Below are 14,225 nucleotides of genomic sequence, written 5' to 3'. Positions count from 1 at the left end.
GCTTGCCTCCCTCATGCCTGTATCGTAAAAAGCGTGTTCGCACCAGGCCAAGGGTCTGTTCATTCTGGCCTGTGCCCACTGCCTGCAAGCAGTCGGTGCTTATGGCAACAGCACGCCAACGAGAACTCGTTAGCGCGCCAGTGCCAGCCTGCGCGCGTTTTGTGAACTAGTTCGTGGAGACATGAACGTTGCGGCCCAAAAAAAGGTGAACTCAATATAGAAAACATCGGCGGAAAACGAAAAACTTACAGAAAAAAAAAAGCACGTTCCCGCGGGGATTCGAACTCCTGACGTGCAAAACTTGCGGTGGTATATCTAGCGCCTCAAACCACTAGGCCACGGAGCGGGCTCCGGTGGCCTTGGTAATATAGGGTATATATTGTACAACCAGTTTACACTTTTATTTAGTTTTGGCATTTCAAGCAGCTTAGGTGACTATTTGTTGTATTGCGCTCGTGCAGTAAGCGTCGCCCGAGTTTCCACAATAGCTCACGTCTAGCAATTGCATTTCGTAGACGTAAAAGCGTTCGCAGATGCGTAGTCGTGCTGCTGACCGCTGTGCTTGTTCGCCCAGCGCAAAGTGCTTCCCGCACCCTAGTTTTACGCTGTACGGTAAAAACATCAGTTGATTTTATTTCCTTAGTACCTATATTGACTTCGCTGACTCTTCTCCCGCCTTCAAGAGGCCTCATATTTTCCTACTGGCGTACCAGTCAGCGAAGCGTCGCATGTGCTCTTGTGCTGCGCTTGTGTGAAACGACCTTGACTTGGAGCTAGATACAGTGTACAAACTAACCAAGTAAAGAAAGGCAGATTCTACCATTCACAAACGTGTCCTGGCTTCGTTTCAACTGAGCGAACGAATTGCGACGACCCGTCGGCGGCCGCCGGACGAAACGCTGGGCCGACTGACTGTCTGAAGGCAGGGGAGCCGTGCAGTAGCACAGCCAATTGCGAGCTCGGCTCCTCTCGACGTCACACGAAAACGCCGCAGAAAATGGGCGAGCGTAAAGAGAGGAGGACAGCATTTTCGAATTAATTTTTGTACTAAATAAAATCGCGTAAACGCGCCCAGGGTGGTCGAAACATGGTCTGGGGACTCCGGACTACAATTTTCGCAAGTAATCCCGCAATGTTTACATATCACTTCAGTGCCCCTTTAATATTATGCAGGCCCTTGTATACAATAAATTCAGGCCAAAGCGTTGATACAGAATGTAGAGACACTGTTGCGCGAATTGTAATAACTTTTTTCACGAACATTTTCTTAGAAAATAGAATCCCAGGTAGTTTCACATGTTTCTAGACGCGTGGTCCAACATCATTCCTATTACTGCTTGACTGCTAGCGGTTAGAGGGCATAGTCTGTCCGCGGAAGCACTAAACAAGTTTGGATACTACTGTGGCATTGAGTACGCGTTCACTCTCCGGTAGAAATTGCTGTACTTACATCGAATACTTGATTTTTATTTCCTGGCAAAACCAAAGGGAGGCTGAGACTAAAGGCGGTCGTGGCCTGACAGGGGCCTCAGCCACCCGATTTACAGCGTACATAATAACACGTCTGTGTAATGTTAATATAATATTATTACCAACAGTACCGCGCCATGCTGTAACTGGTGGCTCTCCATGCGTACTGTACGTCCCATCAGGGAAATTTAGAAAAATATAACGAAAATTCCGGCACTCCACACCCTACTCTTACGGACGTTGTTTCATTTCTTAGCGCTCTTTGCGCTGTAGCCCGCACTGTACCAATTGTTTAATGTCCTGCATTTTCCCCAAAAGATAATTATCGTAACTAAAGAATATTATTATTCGATTCTGGCAAATGGAAATAATTTGTGGAAGAGAATTTGAAAAAACAAACACCAATCGATTCAAACATTTGGAAAAAGCAACAACGTAAAAAAGTGAACATGCCAATACGGAAATATATGCCGTATACACATTCCTCAAAAAAAAAAAAAATGAGGAAAGAAATTAGCAAGCCCAGAAAAGAGTGACTGACGCATGAATCTGCCCTCAGCGTTTCGGCGACTTCTTTGGCGTGAACTTCTGTAGCCGGTGTAGACTCACTGTAGCACTCAGCAGTATGCTGCCTCAACTCTCAACGATGCACTTTGGTGTTTGTGAAGTTTCCTAGCGCAACTTTGGAGCAGTAGACCTTGAGGGGAGTAATCCGATTCAGAATGAAATTTTAGGTCCACTCCCTTTGAAGAATAGCTCGTTCGAACGCGTATGACGGGAGTAAATCATCGAGATCATGGCACCTCGCAAATTATTAGTCGCACTGTTTTCTCGCGCAACAACAACAACAACAACTAAGAAAAAACGATATGAACGGAGATTAAAGCCCCGTTCTCAATTGTACCCGGGAGCGATTCGTAAGAACACGGACTATCGTGAAGTCCCCTCTCCTGAGGAACAATGCGTTTCTCATTAACGTTAGCTATGCCGCGTTCACACCACTGAGTCCAATTCTGATGGCAGTGGATAGCAGGATAAATGCCCACAGCTGCAAGGAGCGATGTGTTTTTGACGAGTGTTGCGAATACTTGTAGCTGGTCTTGAGTTGCGTAGAGATTGGGATGAATATCCTCAAAGGAATAACTTTGTTATTACAGTTTTTACCCACCTGAAGAACAACAGTGTGGTCACACCGATTCGTCCACTCCTCACAAAAGGTTCCAACAAGCAGGTGCCGGTCACAGGGGCAGACACACGAGAGTGCCAGTTTGACAATAATTGCAGCTATGTCCCTCGAATTCAAAGCTTAACTGGTACACAATCACTAATTTGTAATAATGAATGCATTGAGAAGCAACGGTAAAATATTGTTTCTGAGCACAGTGCTGGTGTGTACGGATAGTTCCCCCGAGCCAGCGTGCATGTTTATTTAGTGCGCATAACTGGTGTTATTTGTGTTGTTCCGCCGCCCGCAGTATTGTCTGGTTCAGCTTTTCGCGTCCAATCATTCCGCAGTTCCCACCCAACAGTATCCGCCACTGCTGTGCTCCGTGGACCGTGCAGCCGAGACAGAGGATTTATTTCCTCCGGATGACGTATGCGACATCCTTATCTACACCTATTTAACAATAAATCCGGATCAGAAACTGGTGGCCACGCAGCCGTTTATTCCCGTCGGCCAGACGCAGAAAGGCTTCGTGGCGTTTCTCAAGGCTTGCGAAAACTACACGAAGACCACTTGCGGGCTCGCTATTGATGTCAGGTGAGTGCATAAAGTTCGCTTCGAAGGCAATTGCGTTGAAAAAGGTGTCCTGCAAATCCCAGAGCGCACTGAGCTTCACACACAATGTGCTCTAGAATCAACCTTATGGCTGAAGGCCTAGAACCGGTACATTGGTTGCATCCAGAATATGATAACGATGGAATGTGGATGACAATCCCAAACAGACGGCAGAGTGTGGTCGAAAATGTCCCTGCGTTACCTTGGCGTTATAATAAGGCGGAATGCATTTGTTAAGAAAAGAAGGGACGAGTTAAATCTCCTTGTTTGAGCGAACACAAAGAGAGTAAGAAGAGACGCTGACGTCTTTCCGTTTTAAACACAGAACACTGATAGCTCTAAGGAATAGAAGAGAAAGTTTGGCCGAAGTTTGGAGTTTATTGCATTTCTTTGAAAAAGAGCTTGCGCAGTCGAGCTTATTGTCGTTCGCGACACCGTGACTTCATTCTCGCCGATGAAGTTAGATCACCTAATGTTTTGAGCACTGACACCAGGCTTAGCTGTGTGCTTATCCTTCTTGTGGCGTTCTCCAGGTGAGAGCGTGGCTTAAGAAAAGAGCGGAGGTTGGCACCTAAATGTGGCAGCATCAATAAGATGACGTCCTACTCCGCATCGACGGACACCTGTGCTCAGATTGTGGGCTGCGCGTCTACTGCGCCGTTTCCAGATTTCCTGCTCTTTAGGGTGCATCGGCGCTTCTCGTAGTGGTGATAACTGCACGGAAACGAAAAAAACGAAATTACCTCTTTCGAGCGTACCGCTGTGAAAGTTGTGATGAGAAACATGGAATAAAAAAAACCTAATTTCCGAAACCCTTCCCAACGTATAAGCCGTAGTGGCATGCTTCACATGTGTAACTTAATTTAATCCAAAATGAGCTCCTTTTACCAAAAAAATTGAGACCGGCTGAAATTATCAGGATTGCAGCGGCCGGAGGCGCCCGAAACGTTCCTTATCCCAATCATGCATCTGCGCGCACTTTCTCGTCCTCTTTGTTTCTACTCTCACTCTCTCGTATTAACAGCGGAGCAGTTTAAACTTGCGTTCTAGCCCTGCCCAACGTCGCTGAAAAGTCGATGAAGAACTATGGTCAGCGAAAAAATGCTGTGCGAAGAAGTGTAAGGGAAAGTGTCGAGGAGGTAAGCACCCGATGAGCAGTTGTGAGAAGCAGGTGTCGAAGCGCAGATGTTCGCGTGGGGAGGAGGGCGTCGGGTATTGGCTGCGGTCAATCATGATGCAAGCTCTGACGTAACGGTGTTGTCTGAGCTTAGACAGATGGCGTACGTTGTGCGGAAGCAGTGACCGATCTACCGATAACATAGGGATACCTAAACAAGGCAAACTTGAACCTTGTGAAGAACACCAGCTGCGCTGCTTTTGGTGTTGGCATCTTAATTCCGAAGGTGGCCGCATCTTTCAGGGCGCAGCCTTTTCGCGCTTGGTACGTGGGTTTCGCGGCGGCGGCGTCTGTCGTCAGCGGCGTAACCAAGTGAGCCAACGATGCGGTGAGGGAAGAACGAAAGCTGCGGGTAACGGCTGTAAAATGTGCGAGGGGGAGATTAGGTACACGCTGCAATGTCGTCATCTCTCTCACTCCGTCGCCTTAGACTTCCGCCGGCAGTCGCCGCCAAGAAGAACCCTCCTCCGCACTTTACCCAAGCGGTGTTCCGTTCGCCACTTATCTCAACAACGTGACATTAGCATGGGAGGTTCAACCACGATTTGCAAGAACATGGTGGCTGCTCCGCCGTGCGTGCCTCAGCCGAACCGCGTGAAATTTGCGCGGGAGGTTCGAACTCTATTTCAAACAACAGGCCGGCAGCGGCGGGGCGGTGCGAGAAAACAACACGGTAGCGCAGGCCGCAGTGTGTTCGCTGATCGCGCGACCACGTCCTGAAACGCAGTAGATACACGCCGTCACCGAGAAGACTAGTTTTCCCTGAGCACGAATTTCGAATTAGGGAGTACAGTAATGGTCAGGGCATTTTTCTCCTCTTTGTGTGGACAGCGCAGCTGTTGCTACTGTCCATAAAATCGCCGTTGCAGGATAAAAATGCCTAGCTCCAGTGAGCGCGGGCCTAGCGGTGATCGTCAAGAATGTTCGGCACGCGCAGTGGCTTTAGCCTAGCTGTGATCGTCAAGAATATTCGGCACGCGCAGTGGCTTTAGCAAAGAAAGTGGGGAAAATCAAAGGGAGCAACAAAATGGCGAGCGCTCGTTCGCGCACGTCTCGGTGCGACCACCGAGTCCCCGGCTGCCGCAATGGGTTTTGCAAAAACATATTCCAGTGCTGTGGACAAGCGCTACCCCGCATGTCAAAAAAAAAAAAGAACTGTAGATATAATGATAAATATAAAAAACTCGCGGTGATTAAAGAGCTCACCGTAGCCGGCGCTTTCTCTAGAATCCATTACAAAGTCATCACATGATTACGAGTGTCGAGGACGAAGAGCTGGTGCAAGTCTACAATGTTGAGGAGGACGTTTCATCTACCACTCGCTGCAATAAAGAGGGCTTCTTCGTTATATATGACGAAGATGACTAGCACCGCGACGATGGTGACGATGAGTAGCACACGACTATGAAAATGAGCAATTGTACGGAAACTTAACTATGTTTCAAAAAATGCTCACCTACTAGAGCTTCGCCATTCGACTGCTGCGTGTGAAGGTAAGCTGCCTAATTTTTCGATTTCATTTATATTTCAACTTTGTGCCATTTGGTACAAAAAGTACGTTTCTCTTTGGGGTGTTTCACAAAAGAGTGCAGCCGTGTTTATCTCAAGGCTGAGGTGTCTCCTAGTGCATCATTTTCCTCCTTAGGATACCAGGAGTCGGCTTGCCATTGCCAAGAAAAGAGGACAGTTAAAACGTGTGCTACTGCCCCCCTCACATAATATCTATTTCGGTAATTAGCATGCTGAAGCTACTCGACGGATGCTTTCAGTTCACGTTTCTAAGTCGAAGGCCATAACGCATCCTTTGAATCCACTTTAGTTATATTCGCCAGCTGCAGTGATCTTGGGAAGAACCTGATGCCAATATTTATACAGAACCCTACAGTAATGAATCCCGGGCCATCACCACGAACGTGAAACCTGGGAAGGTGCGAAGCATGCGTCGTATAAGCTTATTATTGGCGCCTTCGCGTTTTTGCCCACGGGGATGAAACTGTTCGGAGGTTCATGCATACAGCACTGCTGTAAAAGTCTCGTGCATTTGGAGCACCAGTTGTTATAGCGCGCGGCGTTACGTTCTAGCGTATGGCGTTGGAAAACGAGTGTCCCGGTATTTTAGTTTGTGTGACTACGTGAGGTGACGATGACTGGAGAGGCCGACAGCCCAAGCCCCGAAGGGTCCTCGCCCCTAATGCGACCAAATCGAGCCGGCATTCCGATCTTTATACACATATATATACACTGCAAGAAAATATTCCTTGGGCACCGGCAATCGGTATGAGAACGAAAGGAAGACACGCGGCGACAAAAGAAAAGGTTTAACATTTTCGCCTAAGAACTGGCCTACTTCAGTATATTTGGTTACTCTGACGATGTCCGCTCCCTCCGCCGAAACGTTCAACCTTTTGTTTTTTTTTGACGTATGTCTATATATTGCCAAGAACTAAGTTTTGGCTGTATCTTCAAAATAGAAGAAAAGACGACGGAAAGTTTCTTCGTCATCGAACCTGTTAAAGATGCGGACGCGCCAAAGTTTCTCCAACCAGTCCTCAGGGTCTTCAGCGGAGGATCCGCGGAACGGAAATCCAAGACCCTGATGTGGGCACTAGGCTGCAATCACTACGCCATTCGACTCCTCCCCCACAAAGAGACAAATGCTTAGACATCTACATCAAGGCAGCACAACGTGACATTATCTCTGAATGTAAAAATCGGTCACCGAATTACAAAAAACTCTCACAGAAAGAGGAAAAGACATTAAAATGTTTAAGCGGGCGTCCCGAAATAATAATCAAACCCACGGACAAAGGTGGCGCACTTGTTATTATGAATAAGCAGGAGTACATCTCTGAGGCATAAAGACAGCTCAGAGATACTTCTTTCTATAAACCAACAGACACCGATCAGACTCCTCAATTTAAGAACAATGTAAGCCAGACACTGATGGCGCTCGCCAAGGACAAAAAATTCCTGAAAAAACCGCAGCCTGACTTCAAGTTTTGAGTCCAGTTCGAGTATGATTTTATATGATACCTAAAATACACAAAGCAGGAAATCCAGGCAGACCAATCATCTCCGGTACAGGAACGCTAACAGAAATGATCTCTAGTTTTATCGATAGCTTAATCAGACATTTCTCCCACACTACCTCCCTTTGTGAAGCATAGAAACCATTTCCTGGCTTTTATTATGGATCGCGTTATACCGAAAGATAGCCTGCTCGTCACTCTCGACGTCGCCTCACTATATGGAAATATTCCACACTCGGACGGCATCCGATCTGTCTTCCATGCGTACGATGATGCCTCCAAAGACAATTCAATTGATGGTGAAACTCTCGGCGTGCTTCCAAAGCTGGTATTGGAGCTGAACAACTTTGAGTTCGACCGTAAGCACTGCGTGCAAATCGACGGGGCCTCGACGGCAACAAAAATAGGACCCAAACTATGCTAATATTTTTATGGGCCCATTGGAGTCTGTATTTCTAAGCAACGCGCAGCTTCACCCTCTTTTCTATCGAAGGCTCATTGACGATATTTTTCTCATTTGGTGCCACGGGGAAGAGGAAGTTCTAACATTTATCGCCGCTTTCAACAACCCCCACGAGAACATTTCATTCTCCCACTCATATTCCGCATCTTCCATTTATTTTCTTGATATTTCAGTGAGAATATCGGACAACAATCGTGTGACTTCAGAGCACAGGAAGCCAGCAGACCGACATGAATTCTTGCATTTCAAAAGTAACCACGTTAAACACTGTAAACTCGGCATACCATTCAGTCGGTCCCTGCGTTTTAGAAGGATATGCTCTGACCCAGCTTATTTTTACCTCTAACTTTCAACAACTTTAGTAATCATCTAACCCGACGACAATACCCACCGTCTGTCATCAGTGATGCTGTTAGGAAGTCAGAAAAACAGGACCGCCACCACCTGATACCTAACCCAAAAGCCAGATCTTTGAATACTACCACCAACCTTATTTTATCATATGACGCTTCATCCTCTAACGTAAACTGCATACTCAGAAAGCACCACAACATTTTACTTCACAGCGAAAAGTGGCGAAGTGTTTTCCCTGAGCCTCCCCGCGTCGTGTACCGGCGTTCGAGGAACATCAGAGATATTGTAACGTCATCTAAGGGCAACACCCCCAGTTTCACAGGCAGCGCACCATGCAATAAGCCTAGGTGCAAACTCGGCAATAAGCCTAGGTGCATATGCCACGCCCAGTACGTTGGTCAAACTGAGAATCCGTTTAGAATAAAAATCAACGACCACCGAGCACACATGAAGTCCCTACCACACCTTCCCCTATCTAAACATATGAATTATCTAGGCCACCTCTGCCACGCATTCACAGCCACTGTGCTTCAGTCCAATTTCAAAACGTATTACGACAGTGAAGCCCATGAATCGTACTTTATTTACAAGTTTTACACTGCCTTGAACGGCATAAATGAAAACACCGGCCGATTGTCTTGCTTGCCTAACCAGGAACCGGAGAAGGCTGATGCAGCGAGCAACAGAGAAATTTTGTTCTGAAAGATAAGCGTTTTTACTTCTTCTTTTCTCTCTGTTTTCAAATCTTTGTATAGTGTACTGTGCACGTAGTGTACTTTGTACTGTGTCAGTGTACTGCTGTATAGTTGGCGTACCATATAGGCACGAATGTACATAGATTTCACCATTGTACCCCTTGCTTTATTTTATTATTTTTTTCAATATAATGTTATTTTGTGTCCTTTTTCACCGAAGAATTGCTATCGGGAATATGACCTTGCATGAATGCTCTTCGAGAACTTCATGTGGCACTCTATATCTCCCTTTTTGTATGTGATTTTAGCGTTATGTCCACTCATTTTTCGGTATTTATGTGATCTAGCTCAAATTAGCGTTACTTTGCATGGTATTGTCCTTGCATTGCATGACCTTGCCTTTCTGCGTCCGCATCGTGGACGGCTGTCACGTTTTAAGGTGTAAAACCTTCCCGCGATTTTACTTCATGTGAAACTGCGTGTCGTTTGGGGCTTTCTTCCAACCTCTTTCATCCCCGCATTCCCCCGCTGCGGTTCCCGCGCCCTTCCCGCTAAAACCCCTCTCCCTTATCTCAACCCCATTCTTCGTTCCTTCCTTCCTTCCATTTTTTCTGTTTGTGTGTGTGCGTGCGTATGTGTTTGTTAACGCTTGCACTAGGCGTCCGTAGTTAACTCTGGGCTGTCCCACCCTTTTCTCCAACCAGTCAATTTCCTCTGGTTCTTTGCATAGTTCTGTGTTTTGAAACTCCCGTACCCTGATACCTACATGTGGCAGCAATCTTTAAAAAAAAATAGCGGCGGGTTGAGGTACCAGGTACCTTCCGCCAGAAGAGGTCAAGAAACGAGCAGGAAACGAGCCCCCCCTTAGTCCCTCATTTCTTGCTTTCCCGTGGTGACTTCAGTGCCATGCAACGCTTTCCTGTTATCCTATAGCCTCGCCTCTCTTGATTACGCCCCCTTTCCCCTCTGTTCCCCGGCACCACTTAAACGCCCCCCCCCCCCTATCCCCCCCGCCCAGCCACCCCTTGCATTCTAGCGTTTCGCTTGTTTCTGTGTCTCGTAGCGCCTACGTTTAGCTTGATACATCTTCTTGCCGCGCCCACAACTGAAATGTATTCAACCCCAACAGATTTGCAGTATTTGTATCTTTACTAAAGACCGGCCCCGGTCGAAATTTTAGGATAAATATATCTTTTTCTATGTGACTTCGTTATCGTGCAGTTAACATTATAGTCAGGAACCTTTCTCTTACATTTATATATTTATATATATATATTCATAAATAATTAAATATATATATATATATATATATATATATCTATATATAGACAGAAAATAAGGGTTGGCAGTCAAGAAAACCTCGGAAAGCAAAGGGGAGGTTGTGGTGAGTCATAGAAAGAGATGAAGAATTTTTTTAGTCGAAAAGAAAGTGGTGAAAAAATGCCCGCCGGGTGGGATGCGAACCCACGAACCCACGACCTAGTGGTTATCGCACCAGACCGGTATTCTGGAGGTCGTGGGTTCGGATCCCACCCGGCGGGCATTTTTTCACCACTTTCTTTTCGACTTAAAAAATTCTTCATCTCTTTCTATGACTCACCACAACCTCACCTTTGCTTTCCGAGGTTTTCTTGACTGCCAACCCTTATTTTCTGTCTGATTTCACGGAGCCCCTCATTTTCCCATTTTCTGATTCGCTACATGCTTAGCGAGGGCCTCTGTTCTGGCAGTCTTAGTGCCAACGGGAGCTTAAGAGGGTTCAACGCTGGTCGACCACTCTCGACATGTCGTAGACACTCGAGTCACGGCCCGGGGTTTAAAAAGAAGGTCCCCTTCACCCCGAGTAGTCCGAGTGGCGCTGGCTACCACCCCCAAGTGCAGGAAACAAAAATACCTTAACATAAATACCCGAGAAAGTGCCGGGGAAGTAGCCCCGCCGGTAGCGTAGTGGTTATCGCACCAGACCGGTATTCTGGAGGTCGTGGGTTCGGATCCCACCCGGCGGGCATTTTTTCACCACTTTCTTTTGGACTCAAAAAATTCTTCATCTCTTTCTATGACCCACCACAACCTCCCCTTTGCTTTCCGAGGTTTTCTGGACTGCCAACCCTCTTTATATATATATATATATATATATATATATATATATATATATATATATATATATATATATATATATATATATATATATATATATATAATCAGAATAGGAAATGGGGGGCTCGCCGAAATAACACAGAAATAAAGATTGGCAGTCAAGAAAACCTCGGAAAGCAAAGGGGTGGTTGTGGTAGGTGATTGAAGCAGATAAATAATTTGGAAAGAAAGCGGAGAAAAAATGCCCGCCAGGTGGGATCGGAACCCATGGCCTCCAGAATACCAGAGAAGCGTTTCTCCGCTTTCTTTCTTTCTTTGCAAATTCTTTATCTGTTTCAATGACCTACCACAACCTCCCCTTTGCTTTCCGAGGTTTTATTGACTGCCAACCCTTATTTCTGTGTTATTTTTATGAGCCCCTCATTTCCTATTCTGATTCGCTACATGCATAATGAGGGCCTCTGTTCTGGCACTCTTTGTGCCATATGGAGCTTAAGAGGGTTCAACGCTGGTTAACCACTCTTGACATGTTGTAGACACTCGAGTGACGGCGCGGGGATTAAAAAGAAGGTCCCCTTCACCCCAAGAAGTCAGAGTGGCACTGGCTACCACCCCCAAGCACAGGAAAAAATTACATTGACATAAATACCCCAGGAAGCGGGAGGAAAATCGCCCCGCGGTAGCGTAGTGGTTATCGCACCAGACCGGTATTTTGGAGGTCGTGGGTTCGGATCCCACCTGGCGGGCATTTTTCTCCGCTTTCTGTCTTTCTTTCCAAATTCTTTATCTGTTTCAATGACCTACCACAACCTCCCCTCTGCTTTGCGAGGTTTGCAAACCCATATGTCTGTGTTATATATATATATATATATATATATAAAGAAATTCCGGCAGTCTACAACGCCAAAGAAGGCATAGGGGAGTGGTTAGACTTTTTTTTTACCGTTATTGACGTTACATTATTATTTTTTTTATTAATTACGTGAGAAAGAAAGAAAGAAAAACACGCGCCCAGAGTGGGGACCGAACCCACGCCTTTCGATTAGATCTCGAATGCCTTACCAATTCGGCAATCTGGGCGACTGTGTTCTGCTTCACTTTCTGGGGTATTTATATTTACTACAACTGTATCTGACGCTTGAGGGTGATAGCCAGCGCCACTCAGACTACACGGGGAGAAGGGGACCTTCTTTTTCAACCCCAGGGGCGTGACGCGAACGTCTACAGCCTGTCTTGAGCGGTTAACTGGCGGGAAACCCTCTTATGCTACCTTGGCATCAAGGCTGCCAGAACCGAGGCCCTCGCTAAGCTTTCGCACGATAATAGGGTTTGGAAATGAGGGGCTCGTTAGGAAATACAGAAAGAAATGCCGGCAGTCTACAACGCCAAAGAAGGCATAGGGGAGTGGTTAGACTTTTTTTTTTACCGTTATTGACGTTACATTATTATTTTTTTTTATTAATTACGTGAGTTTTTCTTTCTTTCTTTCTCACGTAATTAATAAAAAAATAATAATGTAACGTCAATAACGGTAAAAAAAAAGTCTAACCACTCCCCTATGCCGTCTTTGGCGTTGTAGACTGCCGGCATTTCTTTCTGTATTTCCTAACGAGCCCCTCATTTCCAAACCCTATTATCGTGCGAAAGCTTAGCGAGGGCCTCGGTTCTGGCAGCCTTGATGCCAAGGTAGCATAAGAGGGTTTCCCGCCAGTTAACCGCTCAAGACAGGCTGTAGACGTTCGCGTCACGCCCCGGGGGTTGAAAAAGAAGGTCCCCTTCTCCCCGTGTAGTCTGAGTGGCGCTGGCTACCACCCTCAAGCGTCAGATGCAGTTGTAGTAAATATAAATACCCCAGAAAGTGAAGCAGAACACAGTCGCCCAGATTGCCGAATTGGTAAGGCATTCGAGATCTAATCGAAAGGCGTGGGTTCGGTCCCCACTCTGGGCGCGTGTTTTTCTTTCTTTCTTTCTCACGTAATTAATAATAAAAAAAATAATAATGTAACGTCAATAACTGTAAAAAAAAAGTCTAACCACTCCCTTATGCCTTCTTTGGCGTTGTAGACTGCCACTGCCGGCATTTCTTTCTGTATTTCCTAACGAGCCCCTCATTTCCAAACCATATATATATCTATATATATATATATATATATATATATATATATATATATATATATATATATATATATAGCGAATCAAAAATAGCAAATGAGGGGCTCGGGGAATTAAGACAGAATAACGGTTAGAAGTCAAGAAAACCTCGGCAAGCAAATAGCCGAATGCGGTAGGTCACAGAAATAGATGAATAATTTTTTGAGTCAGAAAGAAAGTGGTGAAGAAATGCCCGCCGGGTGGGACCCGAACGCACGACCTCCAGAATACTTGTCTGGTGCGATGACCACTACGCTACCTGCGGGGCTGTTTCCCCACCACTTTCTCGGGTTAAAGTATTTTCTGTTTCCTGCACTTGGGGGTTGTAGCCAGCGCCACTTGGACTACTTAGGGTGAAGGGGACCTTCTTTTTAACCCCCCGGCTGTGACTCGAGTGTCTACGCCATGTCGAGAGTGGTCGACCAGCGTTGAACTCTCTTAAGCTACATTTGGCACCAAGACTGCAAGAACAGAGGCCCTCGCTATGCATCTAGCTAATCAGAAATGGGAAATGAGGGGCTCGGTAAATTAAGACAGAATAAGGGTTGGAAGTCAACAAAACCTCGGACAGCAAAGGGGGCATGTGGTAGGTCATAGAAATAGTTGAAGAATTTTAGATGCGACGCTGAGAGCATCTCTTGTCGGCGGCCCTGTCCTTCCTGCGTGCGTCCGTCGTCGGTGTCCGCACTCTCCTCCGCTCACACCCTCTCCTCTCCGATAGCGAACACTCTCTCGCGAGGGGCATTGTATTAGATTCGATTGGATGGGCTAGGCTTGGCTTGGTTTGGCTTGGCTTGGCTTGGATGGATTGGATTAGATCGGATTAAAGTGGATTGTGTTGGATTGTGTTGCGTCATAGCCGCGGCAGACGCACTCGCGCCGGTACGTGCCCAGGTGAGAGCGAACACTCTCTCTCAACATCTGCGGGTGTGCGGCCCAGCGCGCTCTCACTCCGCCGGTGGGCGGCGCTGCGCGTGGTGCTGCGCATGTGCAGTACTCTCTCCGCGGT

The 14,225-nt window shown here is 46.5% G+C and overlaps 1 non-coding gene across 1 annotated transcript; it reads left to right on the top strand.

Moving 5' to 3' along the window:
- The first annotated feature begins 10,901 nt into the window (after nt 1-10,901).
- Trnat-ggu (transfer RNA threonine (anticodon GGU)) lies at nt 10,902-10,974 on the top strand. Its single transcript has one exon. It is a non-coding gene; the product is annotated as a tRNA-Thr (tRNA).
- The last annotated feature ends 3,251 nt before the right edge of the window (nt 10,975-14,225 follow it).

This window comes from Haemaphysalis longicornis, unplaced genomic scaffold, assembly GCF_048455015.1.
Source record: "Haemaphysalis longicornis isolate Haplotype H1 unplaced genomic scaffold, Haemaphysalis longicornis Haplotype H1 scaffold_8, whole genome shotgun sequence".
In the NCBI taxonomy this organism is placed as follows: domain Eukaryota; kingdom Metazoa; phylum Arthropoda; class Arachnida; order Ixodida; family Ixodidae; genus Haemaphysalis; species Haemaphysalis longicornis.
This window is presented reverse-complemented; position numbering and strand designations above follow the sequence as displayed.